This window comes from Lycium barbarum, chromosome 2, assembly GCF_019175385.1.
Source record: "Lycium barbarum isolate Lr01 chromosome 2, ASM1917538v2, whole genome shotgun sequence".
NCBI classification, from domain to species: Eukaryota; Viridiplantae; Streptophyta; class Magnoliopsida; order Solanales; family Solanaceae; genus Lycium; species Lycium barbarum.
This window is the reverse complement of record NC_083338.1, coordinates 46,245,006-46,261,468: the sequence shown is the minus strand read 5'-3', so window position 1 is coordinate 46,261,468 and position 16,463 is coordinate 46,245,006.

Here is a 16,463-nt window from a genome sequence, read left to right as displayed (position 1 = left end):
CGTCGAGGCACTTTGACGGACGGTCGATCATGTCGAGGTGCAAGTCGACGGTTTGACGACTTTTTCACTTTGCAGGAACTTGAACGACGAGGCAACTCGACGAACCGTCGAGCATGTTGACAGTCCGTCCTTAATGCATATCAGAACAGATCACTTGTTTTCCTCATTTTTCGCTTACGAGCATTCTAACTTCGAAATACCTGCACAACACACAAAACACATCAAATTAACATAAACTTACTTGGAAACAAGTAAAACTTAGAGTTAAAAAGCATTAGATGTGCCGTAAACTCACGGCACATCAACACCCCCAACTTAAAGTCTTTGCTTGTCCTCAAGTAAGTCAACTAACAGACTCAATCTACAAAAGTCTTGATATTACAAAGTAAAATTGTCTACAGTGGTTGTGGTAATTAACTTCTGGCATATCATGTGTATCACAATGACTCTCCTCCCCTATAAATACAAAATCAATCAAGGAATCGTTGCAACTAACAATGAGGCTTCAATTTATGACATCTAGTTATCAAAGAAACCATAGCGTACACGAATCAAGACTCACAGGAAACCAGTCACTTAACAAATTCTCATGCCCTCACAAAGAACAAAGAACATCCCAACATATATCTACACACAGAATAGGATAAAAGACAAAGGAGAAGAGAAACACTCACACTCACACTCACAAAGAAATTCTCTAGCTAAGCATGCAAATACCATAAACTTGCCCTTATTTTCAGCGCCCTCGACTTTGGACAGTTCGGCTGTGATCACACTAGGACTTTTCCAAGGTTCTAATGTAGGCTTAGGGATGGGTAGGATAGATATTTGGATAATGTAACTCACACTCCTTGAACATTACATCTTATTCTTTTCTTTTACCCCTTTCGCTTTTTGTTTTCTTCCGTTCTTTCGTTTTATTGCCTTGGTGTGGTTTTGTTGCTATTCTACTTCTTTTTTTTTCTCTACACTTACCACATCGATGTCTTTTAACTAGGAAATTCACGTCTATCCCATTTTAGGCTTACGCCTCATGTTCCCCTTATTCCACCTATCACCTCAAACTTAGGATTTTAGCCTCAATATTATTATTTTATTGCCAAGGAGGGACCGGGTGCCAAGAGATGGATTTTCAGAACGGGTATCGGCTTATTACGGCTAGTAAAAGAATAGGTTTTAAGGCTCAAAATGGCTAATAAGGGATATTACTCTATGGGTAGGCTTATATTTAGGCTAAACAGGGGTTGCTAACATAAACAAGGCCTAAGATCATTTCACAGCTTCACTAATCTTCAGAATGCAGGCACGACTAACCAGGAAAGTTCTAGATTACATACACGACTTGAGAATATATCTACAAAACCTTACGACACATGGCATCAGAATTGTCAACACACTAGTCTCCCCGCTATAATTCCGCACATAAGCTAACTCAATAATCTAAATGTCACAGAAAGAAGCATGCATGTCAATTACATAACCAAGTCCAAGTTTTCAAAAATTTCGGAGGGGTACTTTTTTCGCAAATCAAAACAAGACTGCCCTAGTTAATCAAACCACCACCACATAAGTCAACATTACTCTATTTTATCTAAACACAACCTAAAAATTCCAGGTTCAATAAGAAATAAACCCCTCAGGAAAAAAACCATGGAAAAGACATATACACAATATAAACAAATCAAATACTCCCACCCCTCATTGAAAAAGTTTGCAATGTCCCCAATGTAGTAAAAGTAAAAAAAGGGAGTAGAAATACCTGTGGAGCATTAGGTGCACTGCTCCTCTCGCGAGTCATCGGTCTGCGAGGCATCAAGTGGTGCAACCGCACCAGCAGTAGTATTAGTGGCTGCATCAGCAACAGCATATGTAGTAGCACCAGTAGCTGCTGGCACTAGAATAGGAAGGGGCGGTGGCAATGGCATTCCAACTGGAGCACTGCTCGAAGTGGATCCTGTGGTCCCAAAAGGGAAATTCTCCAAAAGAGATCTCTGAATGGCTGCTGCCATGTGCTGCCCCTCCAGACTCGAACCTCTCGGCCGAGTACTCTCTTTCACCTCCTCTACTACCTCTTCCTCATCAAGAGCCTATCTCTTTCTCTTTCCTCGACCACCTGTCGCGGTAGGAACAACTAACTGCACCACTGGAAGCTCCTCCTTAATCTCTGCCGCAACAGATGGTGGTGTTGTTACTTGGATCGAGTCACGAGCCTTCAACAATAAAACGTCAGCCTTAAGCTGCTCCAACTCTGCCCTCAAAGCATCAGTGGAAGTGGTCGGGCAGGCCATCTCCAATATTTTCAATCTAATCTCAAACCCATTCAGCCGAGCTGACAGTGTTGACCTCACAGGCTCTACTTCCTCGTCCACTCTCGTTCTCATATAATCATCGAGCTTGGCCACTATGATCTTCGACAATTTGTTCGCTGTAGCCGCCTGTTTTGCAAATTTCCTAAAATTGTCCGTCGAGAAGGCATAGGGGTCAACTCTGGCTGTACCCTGGGGCATTGCAGCTAGGCCCGCCGGCTGTGGGGCTGGCCTCGGAGGCTGTGGAACCAAAGTCTATGGCTCAGGAACAACAGTCTAAGTCTCAACGAAAGCATCACTAGTATCAGTAGCTGAAATCTCAGAATATGTGGTTTGGACAGTCTCAGTCATAGGGACAGTAGTGGCGGGTAACTCCTGCGTAGATTCACCCACGACCCCTAGATGAATCAGCTCCTGAGGTAGGGGTACCCCTCCAAGTGCCACTGGGAACCCATCCGCTTCCCCTTGGCCATTATCGACGGTCGCATTCTTCCTCTTCTCTACGGAATAAGCCGACGAAGCTGTAATCCGGTGGTCGATATCATGGATAAAATGCACCTGTGACCTCCGAACAAGCTCTGTAATGAGGCATGGATATATCAGTGAAGTGTAGGGCTAAGAAGCCCTCAACTGAATCTCAGTACTCGCCAAAGCTCTGAAATTAATCGGATATCTAGACATCAATACGGCAACAACAACCTGCCTATCAGCTGTAAGTGCATTATCTACTTGAGTGGGGAGAAGCCGCAAATGCACCACGCTCCACCAAAACTTGCCCTCCAATGTCAACCATCTCTTCACTATCTGATTTGCCAAGTTAGTACACTCGGCCCTTTTGGTCGGGCGACCTACACTGTAGCTACCTAGTCCCTGACAGTCTGTTCCTTGCGTCTTAGCAACTTGTCTTCTAACTCAATTTTCTGCCTCGGGGTGGTGTAACTATCGCCGAAATATACTCTGTTGATGGCATGGGCAGATATATCAACACTCACTCCTCTGATGTCAACCACTCTGAGCGGCTCTAACTCTCGCAGTTTCTGACTTTCTTGATCAAGGCCCCATATGCGGCATATATCTCACGGACCAAAATTGGGCAACAATCCCCAGGCATCTCCTGCATAAACTCTAGCTGATAATGACGAATAAGCTCTCTGGCCCTGTGTAAGATCTCGAGCCCCTCAAAACTGATCCACTTCTCTTCATTTATGGTGTGGTTCGCATGCTGGGTGTCGTCACCTTTTAATTCAATGCCATACTCATACAACTGCCTGGCACCCTCAACAGTAAAATGATCCTCAAGCCTCTTGCTTCTGATTTCCCGAGCCCTAGCCACATCATCATCATCACCAGGCTGTGAGCTCTAACGGGTCTGGGATCTAGAAGGTGCTTGGGAGGACTGAGCAGCATCCTCGCGAGACTATGGCTGCGAAGCACGTGAGGATTCTCCAGAGGCAACCTCTGAACCCTCCTCCTCAGATCCATCACCGGACCCAGATGTAGATGATCCCTCCTCGTCAGATTGGGAGGAACTGGGCGGTTTAGGAGCCGGTACAGTGACCTGCCTGTTCTAAGGGGGAACAACAACCCTATTCTTCCTTTCGGCATAACCTCGGGCTCATCATTTTCATCGCTAAGTGTGGGTCGGCCACTGGGCCTCCTTCGACCCGTTGGTCTTTGAGTTTGCCTCGAGCCACCCCCTGGGGTGGTTGTTAACTTGGGTGTCACCATACCTGTAATCATCAAAAACCACAATCTAGTCAATCGGTACGAGTGCAATTAAACACAGTGATTTTCAGAAAAAACAGAACTCAGTTCTCTGATGTTGGGTCTGCAGATCATCGTTGTGCTTCGACGGACCGTCAAACCTATAGACGGACCGTCGAATAGTTCGACGGTACCGTCTTTGAACAAAAACGATTATCGACCTTTCGACGGTCCATCGACCTTTCGACGGTGTCGTCGACACGTTTACGGTCCTGGCAACAGCAACTTATTAGTTTTTTACAGACTTCGCTTTGGTTTCGAGTTTTTAACTCCAATCATCAGAGAACACATAATCAATTATTTTGCATATTTGGGGTTGTAGGGCTTCGGGTTACTTCAGACTTCACCCCCATCTTTGACCTTTTTGACTTTTGGTGCTTATTCAGGTTTTGTTTGGTGGGTATAACGACATCAAACAGAGATTTTTAATCGAAATACCCTTCAACCCGTTGGAGTTACTCCGACTTCACTCCTCGGATTTCATGCTTAACAGAATTCCCATTTTACAGACCTTTGGCGGGCATAATGAACCAACAAGTAGATCAAAATGCCTGCCGCCTCAATGGGGGTACGATATTCTCGTCCCCAAATTCCCTTCCCCCAACCACAATTTCACAATTTTGCAAATTTAAGCATGGATTTCATTCAACAAGTACAAACCCTAAGTCATAATTTCTACCCTTAGCATTCAACCTCACAGATATCACACATTTATCCCAGTTAAAACATACCCCCAACTTATTTCATTCCAATCAAGACAGCCTAGGTCCCATAATCCAACTTTTTATTCAATTTAGGAACCCTGGGCATATTCTTCAACAATTTTCGAACAACTAACCACATCAAAACCAAGAGAGGGCAGAAAATCATGCAACATACCTAATTATGAGAGACATTTGAAGAAAACTTGACTAAAAATTGAAGAAAACTTAGAAAATTTTCGTGAAACTAGGGCAGAGGGTTTCATATTTTTAATGGGGATTTTGATTAGGGGTTAGGGATTGTAATGGGTGGTGTTTTATAGAGGAAATTATGGGGAGTTATGGAGAAGTGGAGAGGTTGAGGGAGAGTGAGATACAGAGTGTGGGAAAATATAAAACCTCTGCCCGTTCCTTTCTTTTAAAATCGCGACTGTTCAACTAAAATCTTTCTTATTTTTTCAAATTTTTGGGCGAGTCGTCGACATGTCGACCACTCGTCGAAGTGTATTTACGACTAAAAAAATACTCCCTAGTTGATGAGTAAAAAGACGGACCGTCAATGCACATCGACGGTGTCATCGATGTGTCGACGATCTGTTTGCGTACTCGTCGACTTACTTACCTGCAGAGTAGCAGTTACTGACTCTTATAATTCTGACTCTGCATACCGTCATTGTACATTGACGGTCTGTCGATGTGTCGACAGCCCGTCTTTGTGCTCTAGCGTAACTTTGCTGGTTTTTCGAGTTTCAGTTTCTGTGCACTCAAAACCCGTTTAACAATAAAAATAAAAAATAAAACCTACAGAATTGTAAATTTGAGTTGCCTCCTAAGAAACGCTTGATTTAACGTCGCAGCACGACGGTTCTATCAATTTACTCTTGGTCAGGGCTTGCCAAATCATCATTCGTTCCAAGGTGCTTCAATCGGTATCGGTCAGCAATTCTATCCCCCGAAATCATACAATGTTAGTGCTTCACTCTCTACCCGTTCACCTTAAATGTCCGAGTTCCATCTTCGGACTTTAGTTCAATAGCTCCATGGGGTGAGACACTTACCACCTCAAAGGGACCTGACCACTGTGATTTCAATTTGCCCGGTAGCAGCTTCAATCTAGAATTAAATAATAGGACAGGATCACCCTTGTAGAATTCGCGCTTTAGGATCTTCTTGTCATGATACTGCTTCATCCTTTCTTTGTATAACATTGCACTTTTATAGGCTTGGTAGCGGAACTCATACATTTCATTGAGTCGAAATAACCTAAGTTTGGTCGCATCTTCCCAATTCATGTTCAATTTCTTCAAGGCCCATATGGCTTTATGTTCGAGTTCAACTGGCACGTGACATGCTTTACCAAAAACTAGTTTGAAAGGCGAAGTCCCAATCAGAGTCTTGAAGGCAGTCCGGTAAGCCCATAGATCATCATCGAGCTTGCGAGCCCAATCAGTTCTGTTCACATTCATCATTTTTGCTAAAATACTCTTTATCTCCCGATTAGAGACTTCAACTTGCCCACTTGTCTGAGGATGATAAGGGGTTGCCACCCTATTCTTGACTCCATACTTTTCCATCAATCCCGCAATGGCTTTATTGCAAAAGTGAGAACCACCATCACTGATTATCGCCCTTGGGGTACCAAAACGAGTAAATATGTTTTTTTTCAAGAATCCCATGACACTTTTGGCTTCGTTATTAGGTAAAGCCACCACTTCTACCTATTTAGAGACATAATCAACAACCACCAAGATTTACTTCATGCCACCGGAGCTTACAAAAGGTCCCATAAAATCTATCCCCCAAACATCGAATACCTCAACTTCCATTACAAAGTTCATAGGCATCTCTTGCTTCCTACTAATATTCCCCTGCTGTTGGCACTGATCATAAGCACGCACCATCAAATTAGCATCATGAAAGAGAGTAGGCCAGTAATAACCACATTCGAGAACCTTTGTAGCAGTTCTCGTACCACTATGATATCCCCCAACTGAGAGTCGTGGCAAGCCTTCAAAATCTCTAATACCTCACTCCCTGGGACACAACACCGAATAATGTTATCAATGTAAGTTCTGAATAAGTATGGTTCATCCCAATAGTATTGACGAACATCCCACAGCAACTTCTTTTTATGATAAGATTTGATCTCGTCAGGAATGACACCAGTCACCAAGTAGTTAGCAAAATTCACATACCAAGGTTCCACTTGCATAGAAACCTCCAAACTTGCTCATCTGGAAATGCATCTTCAATATCAAGTTCTTCTGCTGGCACCCTAGTTTCCTCAAGCCTAGAGAGAGGGTCAGTAACCTGATTTTCGGACCCCTTTTGATCTTTTACCTCGAAATTAAACTCTTGTAACAAAAGGACCCAATGAATCAGTAGCAGCTTGGCATGGTCAGTGTACATTACAACCTTGGATCCTAGCAAATAGGACCGAAACTTCTCAAAAGCATATACTATAGCAAGCAGCTCTTGCAGTCACCGTGTAGTTTATTTGCGCTGCATTCAGTGTCCTACTAGCATAGTAGATTGGGTACATAATTTTATTGTGCATTTGACCAAGCACGGCACCTATCGCGAAAACGCTAGCATCACACATCAACTCAAAAGGTAAGGACCAATCAGGAATAACAATAACATGAGCAGTAGTGAGGCGCTCCTTTAATTCATCAAACGCCTTTCGGCACTTGTCATCAAATAAAAATTTAGCCTCTTTTTCAAGAATCTTGCACATCAGGTTAGCAATCTAGGAGAAATCTTTGATGAAGTGCCTGTAGAACCCAACATGTCCCAAGAAACTTTGGACACCTTTGACTGAGATGGGTGGAGGAAGTTTTGCAATCACATCTATTTTTGCTTGATCAACCTCAATTCCCTTTTCAGAGATTTTGTGACCGAGGACGATCCCTTCCTTCACAATAAAGTGGCACTTCTCTAATTTAGCACGAGATTTGTTTCCTCACATCTTTTTAGCACTTGCCCCAGATGGCCAAGACAATCATCAAATGAATCGCCCACAATAAAGAAATCATCCATAAATACCTCCAAGAAGTCCTCTACCATGTCAGAAAAGATCGACATCATGCACCTCTGAAAAGTGGCTGGTGCATTACACAACCCAAAGGGCATTCGGTTGAACGCAAAAGTCCCATAAGGACAAGTGAAAGTCATCTTCTCTTGGTCTTCTATGGTAATGTTAATCTGATTATAGCCCGAGTGTCCATCTAAGAAGCAATAGTAAGACCTCCCAGCCAGCCTCTCCAGCATCCGATCAATGGACAGTATGGGAAAATGGTCTTTACAAGTGGAAGTATTCAGCTTCCTATAGTCCATACAAACATGCCATCCAGTAACTGTACAAGTGTTAATCAACTCATTTTTTGCATTAGGTACCACAATGATACCTCCTTTCTTGGGAACACAGTGAACAGGACTCACCCACTTGCTGTCTGCAATCGGATACACTACCCCAGTATCTAACCATTTTATGATTTCCTTTTTCATGACCTCTTGCATGTTCTGGTTCAATCTCAGCTGATGTTCACCACTCGGCTTGCTGTCCTCCTCTAGCTGAATTTTATGCTCACAAATACCAGAAGGAATACCCGAATGTATGCTATGGTCCAACCAATAGCACGTCTGTACTCGCATAAAAGCTCCACTAAACGCTCAATCTGTTCCTCAGTCAGTAGTGCAAAAATTATCACTAGCAATTTCTTGTTCGGACTAAGGAACTCATACCTCAAGTGTGATAGGAGCTGCTTAAGCTCAAGCTTTGGTGGCTCAACAATAGAAGGCTTAGCTGGTGGAGTAGTTCTATTTGCAAGGTCAAGATCAAGCTTTCTTGGGTGGTTAGTGTAGGAACCCAGACCCTCAAGTACATTTATAGTTTCCATGTAGCTCTCCATATCATAAGTATCAAAGTTCATCAGAACCGCAGCAAGAGCCTCTCCCAGACTTTCTTCTTCCATTTTATGTTCGATAACACCATCAATCCCATCTAACGAATCAATAACCGAGATACTCTCATAAGAATTTGGCAACTTCATCCCCTTGCTTGCTTGGAAAGTCACTTCTTCATCATTCACTCGAAACTTAATTTCATTCTTTTCAGAGTCCATAAATGCTCTGCCCGTAGCAAGGAAAGGTTTTCCCAAGATGATGGGAATATCTCTATCAACTGCACAATCCAGAATAACGAAATTATTAGGTAACATGAATTTACCCACTTGCACTAACACATCATCTATAACCCCAACTGGCTTCTTGATAGATCTGTCCGCCATCTGCAATCGCATAGAAGTCGGTCTATGCGTCCCCAATTATTGGTTGAAAATAGCAAGGGGCATCAAGTTGATACTTGCCCCATTATCACACAGAGCACGGGCGAATGCATGAAGCCCAATATTACACGGAATGGTAAATTCCCTTGGATCTTCCTTCTTCTGAACTATGGTGGGAGCAATAATCTAACTCACACGATGAGTTAAATTCACTGTCTCATGTTGAATAGAACTTTTCTTCATAAGCAGGTCTTTCACAAGCTTAGCAAATCCGGGTATCTCTTTGACATCATCTAAGAATGAAAAATTCACTGTTAACTGCTTCAACTGATCATAGAAATTCTGACACATAGCATCATCATTCTTCTTTGCCAACCTCTAAGAAAAGGAAGGCTTTTCTTTGTACATCTGAGTCAAAGGGCGAAGTGCCCCTTTTATCGTGTGTTTCCTTGCAACTTCTGGAATATCAACAACTTTTTCTTCACCATGGGCCTCATCATCAATGATAGGCATATCAGAATGTACCTCTTCTTCCTCAGTAGTTGGGTCTAGATCAACCACCTTCTTGTCAACACCTTGAATTATTTTACCACTCCTCGTGGTAATAGCAAAAGTACGTTCCACGCCCCCACCATTCTTCGGGTTTGGAATAGCATCACTAGGAAGCCCCCCTTTTCTAGCAGGATGTTGTTCTCTAGAAAGATCACACATCTACTGTTCAAGATTCTGAATAGCTGCTGAATGAGAAACCACTATCTCTGATAGCCCAGATAATGTGTTTTCAGCGTTTTTCTGACTTGCCAACACTTTTTCAGGCATTGACTCTAACCTCGAACTACCTTGATCATTAGACTACCCTTTTGGTGGAATGTAAGGATTGGAACTTCTGTTCCCGAAGTTACCATTGTTGTTATTATATCTGCCTTGGTTTGGTCCACCATAGTTGTTATTGTAGTTCCCTTAGTTGTTGTTGTAGTTCCCTTGGTTGTATGCACCCTGCCCTTGTTGAGTCTCCAGTATCTCTGATTTGGCCCAGAAACTTCCCCTTTCACTACATAATCTGCATATTGAACATTCTCAACTAACTGAGGGGGACCCTCTTGATATGGACCTTCTTGGCATTGGTACATTCCAGGTGGCATGCCTGAGATATCTTCACACACGTTCACCTTCTTCGATTCCCTCTCATCAAGCCTTTTTGTCAGTAAAGAGAGACTAGTGGCTAATTGTGCCAACGTCTGCTGCGTTTCCTGGCTTTTAACAATATTTTGAATCAACGGTGTTCCAAGTGATATCCCATCAGAATTACTTGAATGCCATGCTTAATTATGTGTAGTAAATCAATCAAGTATATCAGTAATATTAGCATAGGACTTATTTATGAAACACCCACTGGCAGCATTATTGGCTATTTCTTGGGTCATAGGATCCAACCCTCTGTAGAACTTCTTGTTCAAAATCTGATCTGGAAACCCATGGTTTGGAATCCTATCCAAATATTCTTTGTACCTCTCCCAAGCTTCAAAAAGTTGTTCCCCATTACGTTGTTTGAACTCGTAAATCTGATCACAAATTTTAGCTCTTTTACTCGGGGGATACCACTTCATGAGCAACACTTTGACCATCTCTTCCCATGTAGTAATAGAGTTTCGGGGCAGCTTTGTGAACCATTTTCTCGCTTCTCTAGCTAACGAATATTTGAAGAGTTTCAGCCGAACCTCTTCTTGAGTCACACCCCGCTGGATACGCTGAGAGCACACATCCAGAAAGTTTGTTATGTGTTGGTGAGGGTCATGATCGACTGCATTTCGAAAGTATCCCTCTTGTTTGAGCATATGATAGAGGGAATTATCAAACTTGATAGTAGTAGCAGTCACCCTCGGATGAATGATTGCAGATGCAAAGTCTTCATCTGCTTCTGATTCATCAGCAAAAACATTCTTGACTGGAAGTTCGTTGTTGGCCATTATCACCTAGTTAACAAGGCAGCAAAAAAGGTGTGTTAGAATATGACAAAGACTTTAAGAAGAGTAAACACTATTTAATAATTTCAAAATGGTATTCCCCAGTAACGGCGCCAAAATTTGATATACTCAAATTTACACTTTTAATATCGTAAAGCGGACGATGTCAAATATAGTAACCCAACGAGGTTGGGGTCGAATCCCACAGAGAATATGACGTAAAAGGTTTACTAAACAAGTATTATACTCTTCTTGCGGTCCTGGTGTATTCCAGAAAAAGGGTTTTATAGTTGTTTTGGTTTGTGGACTAATTTAAAGTTGTAAATATATGGGTTAATAGAACCAAGGTTGTGTCCCAGTTAAATAAAGTGTATGGTCATATGTATCGATCTTGATATACTTCTAATGGATCGTTTGTATGGATGCACCTAACCTCTATGTGAATCTGAACTATTTTCCAATAAGAAAAGATTATTTTTTTATGCTTTTTTCAAACATAAGAAAGTATGCATGAAGAACGGTTAATTATGCCACGTAAATTCCTCTTATTCCTAAGTGAATTTATTAAACAAGATTTAAAGTCTTGAGTTCTTGTTATTTGTTCTTATCTAACCCTAGTTATTTTCTCAAATAAACTAAAGTTTAAGGCGTTAGCTAAAGTTTGCAACCACTAACTATATGATGAAAACGCAGAATAAATAAACCCTAACAATCCATTATGCATATATCATTCACGATCCCCAATCAAAAAACACCCATCCTCGGGTTTACAACCTTAGTAAAGGTGTTTAGCTACTCATGGCAACAAGAAAGCAATAAAATATTGAAGATTGCATAATTGAATTTTGTATTAAATTTACGAATAAAACTTGAAAGTAACGAATGTATTTGTCTGGAAAATCTTCAAAAGCAATAACAAAAAGTAATTACTACAAGTCTAAAACTCCAGATGTCTGAAAAAAATAAAACCTAAACAGGTATTTGTACAAGTTAAACTCGGAATAATCAATCCCAGTCCTGTTCCAGCTCGGCTTGCACTTTGACGGGCTGTCGTTGCACTTCGACGGTCGTCGACATTTTTGACGAGCATGACGACGCTCGGATAATATATTTTCAATTCACAGAACTCCCATCGTCGAGGCACTTCGACGGACGGTCGATCATGTCGAGGTGCAAGTCGACGGTCTGATGACTTTTTCACTTTGCAAGAACTTGAACAATGAGGTAACTCGACGGACCGTCGAGCATGTTGACGGTCCGTCAATTCATATCAGAACATATCACTTGTTTCCCTCATTTTTCGCTTACCGAGCATTCCAACTTCGAAATACCTACACAACACACAAAACATATCAAACTAACACAAACTTGTTCGGAAACAAGTAAAACTTAGAGTTAAAAAACAGTAGATTTGCCATAATCTCATGGCACATCACATGTTTCTTGTCCGAACCTGGAAGATCTACATCTCTGGGGGCTAACAACATAAATGCTCTATGCTCTCACCAACTTCCAACATGCTACTTCTGCAAACTTAAAACAATGGAAGTATGGAAGTGCAAAAAATTGAGAAACTTGATGTCTCCATCAGTGGCCAGAGGTGTTGTGAATCTCGAAAGTCTATGCATAAAATCTTGTCAATTAATGAAAGAAGTCATCCTAAAAGAGGAACAACAAGGAGAAGAATGACTAATGAGCCCTTATTTCCCCAGTTGGTAGAGCTGTACCCTAAAGATTTACCAAAGCCGGGGAATTTCTCTCTGAAGAAGTATGCTTTAGAATTTCCATCTCTTAGAGAAGTGGAGATTAATTAGTGCCCTGAAATGGAGAAGTTTATCCAGCAGGATCTATGAGTACACCGAGTCTGGAAAAATCGATTAGAGATTCTGAGGTGAAAGATGGCCTCAATAAAGTGATAAAAAATATCTTCATTTCTAAGGTTTGTCTTGTGCTGCTATATAACTAACTATATTTTTCTCCTACATTAATACACCCATGTTTTACTGCTCTCTTTCCTTTTGAACTATTAAATACTAAGTAATAGTTAGATAGCTGCTTTTTTTTTTTACACTTGAAGCAACTCTCTTTTATTTGCCTAAATATTTTCAATTGGAATATAAAGCATCAACCTAATCATTATACTTTTCTCAAGTCATGTACTTGCTAGCCATCTCTGTTCTTTTGCAATCTCTGCTCCCAGGAACAAGAGACTAACTAGTGATGGCAGAAGCCAGTGTTGTCTAAGAATCCGAAGCTAAGAAGGTAAGTAAGTACTCAATTGAATAGTCTAAGTGTGAGCAAGTTTCCTCAAACATCACCTGATACTTATGTTGATGAGTCATAACTGTAACCCATTAGAACCGCCTATGTCACGTCCCAAATCTAAATGGGACGGATCACGCTCTATATGCAACTACTATGAATTGTAACAGACTGTTTGTCATAACTAGAGATACAAAAGACAGACATAATGATTTCATGTACATATGTGACTGAATATAGTAAACCGACATACATCGTCTAAGAAGCCTCTATGAGTTCTTATAATTTGACAACTGATACAAGTGCTGGGACAAAGCCCCGAGCTACCCATAATCTCTAACATCAATGAAGAACCCTAGACTTGACTCAGCCCCAGGTAGAATTAGAGCATATAACTTTTTCGCCGAACATCTGTACTATCTATCAAGATGGTCTGCCAACCTATAAATCTGAACTTGCAGTGTGAAAACAATAACAAATGCAGTGCCCCTGGGCAAGGGACGTTAGTACAGAAAGATTGTACCAAGTACGTAAGGCAGACATGAAACATATGTAAAGACATCAATCTAAAGAGAATAAGAAACAACCCGTACATCTGAATATTTCTGTGAATCATGAAATACATAATATCATGCATATGCATATGTGATATGTATATCTCTGTACATCTGAAAGTGCCTCTGAGGGCATATGATATACATGCTTTCTTTAAAAAAAATCATATACATATATCGCAATACTGTACCCAGCCATATAATATAGGCTCTGGGTTATCCGTACCCGGCCATGACAGGCTCGGTGTTATCCGTACCCAACTGCAGTGTTGTGCACAATAGGTGCCGTACCCGGTCGGCTGTAGCACGGATCGGTGTGGTAAAATAAGTGTATACATATATAATGCATGAATGACTCATAGGAGTAACTTCTGGGTCTTTCGGAGTGACGTAGGGTCGGTAACCTCCGAATATCGTTATGGAGCTAGCATCGTCAACATGTCTTACCTTTACTGAAACAATGATTACAAATTCAACTTAATAATCATGGAAATAAAGCAATAACATCGTCAGGAATCCAAAGAAACATAAGCTTTATAAAATTCTAAGAATGGAATCATTATGGATAACGTTGGTTCGTTCGTTTCGTTCTTTTCATAAGATTCATGCCAAAGAGAAAGAAAGGATAGCCTTAACATACTTTTTGCTCTTATGATAGACCTAAGGCCCTTGGAAACATATGACTCCATAATAATGAGAGTCTAATCATTTACGAGGAGTTGATAAATAACATCTCATGGAGGGAATAACTGTGCAGAAGTAGAAGACTTGTGACGCTCCATTCTTTGGAACTCATCTAAAGAGAGAAACATATGATAGTACTTCACATCAGAGAAGATGAATACGATCTAGACATACGCAGTTACAGTTCTACAGACCTTATTATGATACTTTCAGAGACCATCCTCTAATCTTACGGTCCATCCTATTTTGGAAAGACTGTGGTCGGTGACAATCAATGCGATTTACCTTAGAAGAAGTTCTATACCTCAATGGTGGTACTCTAAATGCTTACGACATAATTCATCTTACGTTACGCTTTATAACCCGTGACGATTACCTATAATCTTTGACCTTATGTCCATCTTAGGCAGTGACCACTAACTCCTTTAACTTACCTGCAACTTATCCATATTAGCTCATTCGAGGGAGAGACTCTAATCCTTAATGACAAATTAGTGACTCAACGAGAGTAGTACGCTCAAATGAATCGGTTCACGAACATAATGTATTTCCTCATTTAGCTTATAGAGTTTATGACATGGAGTTAATGTATTTCCATAAACTATAGAACTCTTCAATGATACTTCCTAAACCTTATATGTATAACTTAACTTCAATACACCTTATGACTCATCAACGATAAGCCGAAGCTAATCATTTGATTCATGCTACCTTCAGATCCACCTCCCATCAACTACCACCAGAAAATAGCCATACAACTCATCCTACATATCTTTCTATTCCCCAATTACGCTCTTTAGAAGCTCTCAACATTGTTCACCTTAAATAATCCCTCTATATCTAACTCTGATCACATAGAACTATCGATGTCATTTATCTTAGCTATTGTCCTACAACACCCTTAACCATACTTTAGAAACCATCAACACTATTCTACCTAATCATATTGACATAACTTATCTTAAGGGAAGCTCTACGACTCAACAATGGTAACCTACGTATCATCAATCATGATCCATCTTACGCTACACTCTATAACCTCTTAACCATCACATGAACACTAGCCATAAGGTGGTGTTCCTCTTAAATAACACCCTACTACCCTACTACTACACTCATAGCTAACAACATGCTCTACCTCATAATCTATCATCAACCAACAATCTCTTAAAAGTTAACTGTTTACGATCCTTAGAAGCTACCACATGATTGGTCTTATTTAACTCTCTACACTTCAACAATGACTAAGTAGAACTACCAATATCCATTCATCTTATGCTATGTTCTACAACCCCTTTTAGTGACACTCTAAGAATTCTCTACACCCCTGATCCTAAATGTGTTCTATGCCTCTTTTTGGACAATGTCTTGGAAACTTACTTTGGGAGGTAACCATTCAAACAGAATACCGATATCGAAACATACTACATATATTCTTATTCAGCTTATGAGACATGTAACGTGGGAACGACACGCTTTCTTTTGTAGCTCTAGACTCCATAATACATGTAAGGGAACATTAACGGAATCTACAAGTTATCAATATCATTCCACCTAAGGGGAAACACTATTTCCATCATGATAGCTCGGAACTCAACTCAAAGAGTCATACGATAGAGTGACAACTGATTTTTGACATAGAACATTTCTTAGGAAACACATAGGACTTATAACATGGAATCAATACATTATAAGCTCTAGACTTCATGGTCGTATAAGCAACAATTAACACACGTTTTGCCGTAGTGGCGAGTCAAGGAATAGCCTTACGTACCTTTAAATCGACCTTTCCACCGAGAGGGCAAGACCAGCCTCCTCCATAAGTCAAACTATAACATGAAACAACACTACTATAAACAAAAGGAAACATATCAACTAGCCAACAATGGCAACTCACTCTATACGAGATTCTACGGTGTATGTCTTTGCTTAGTTCCCTTCT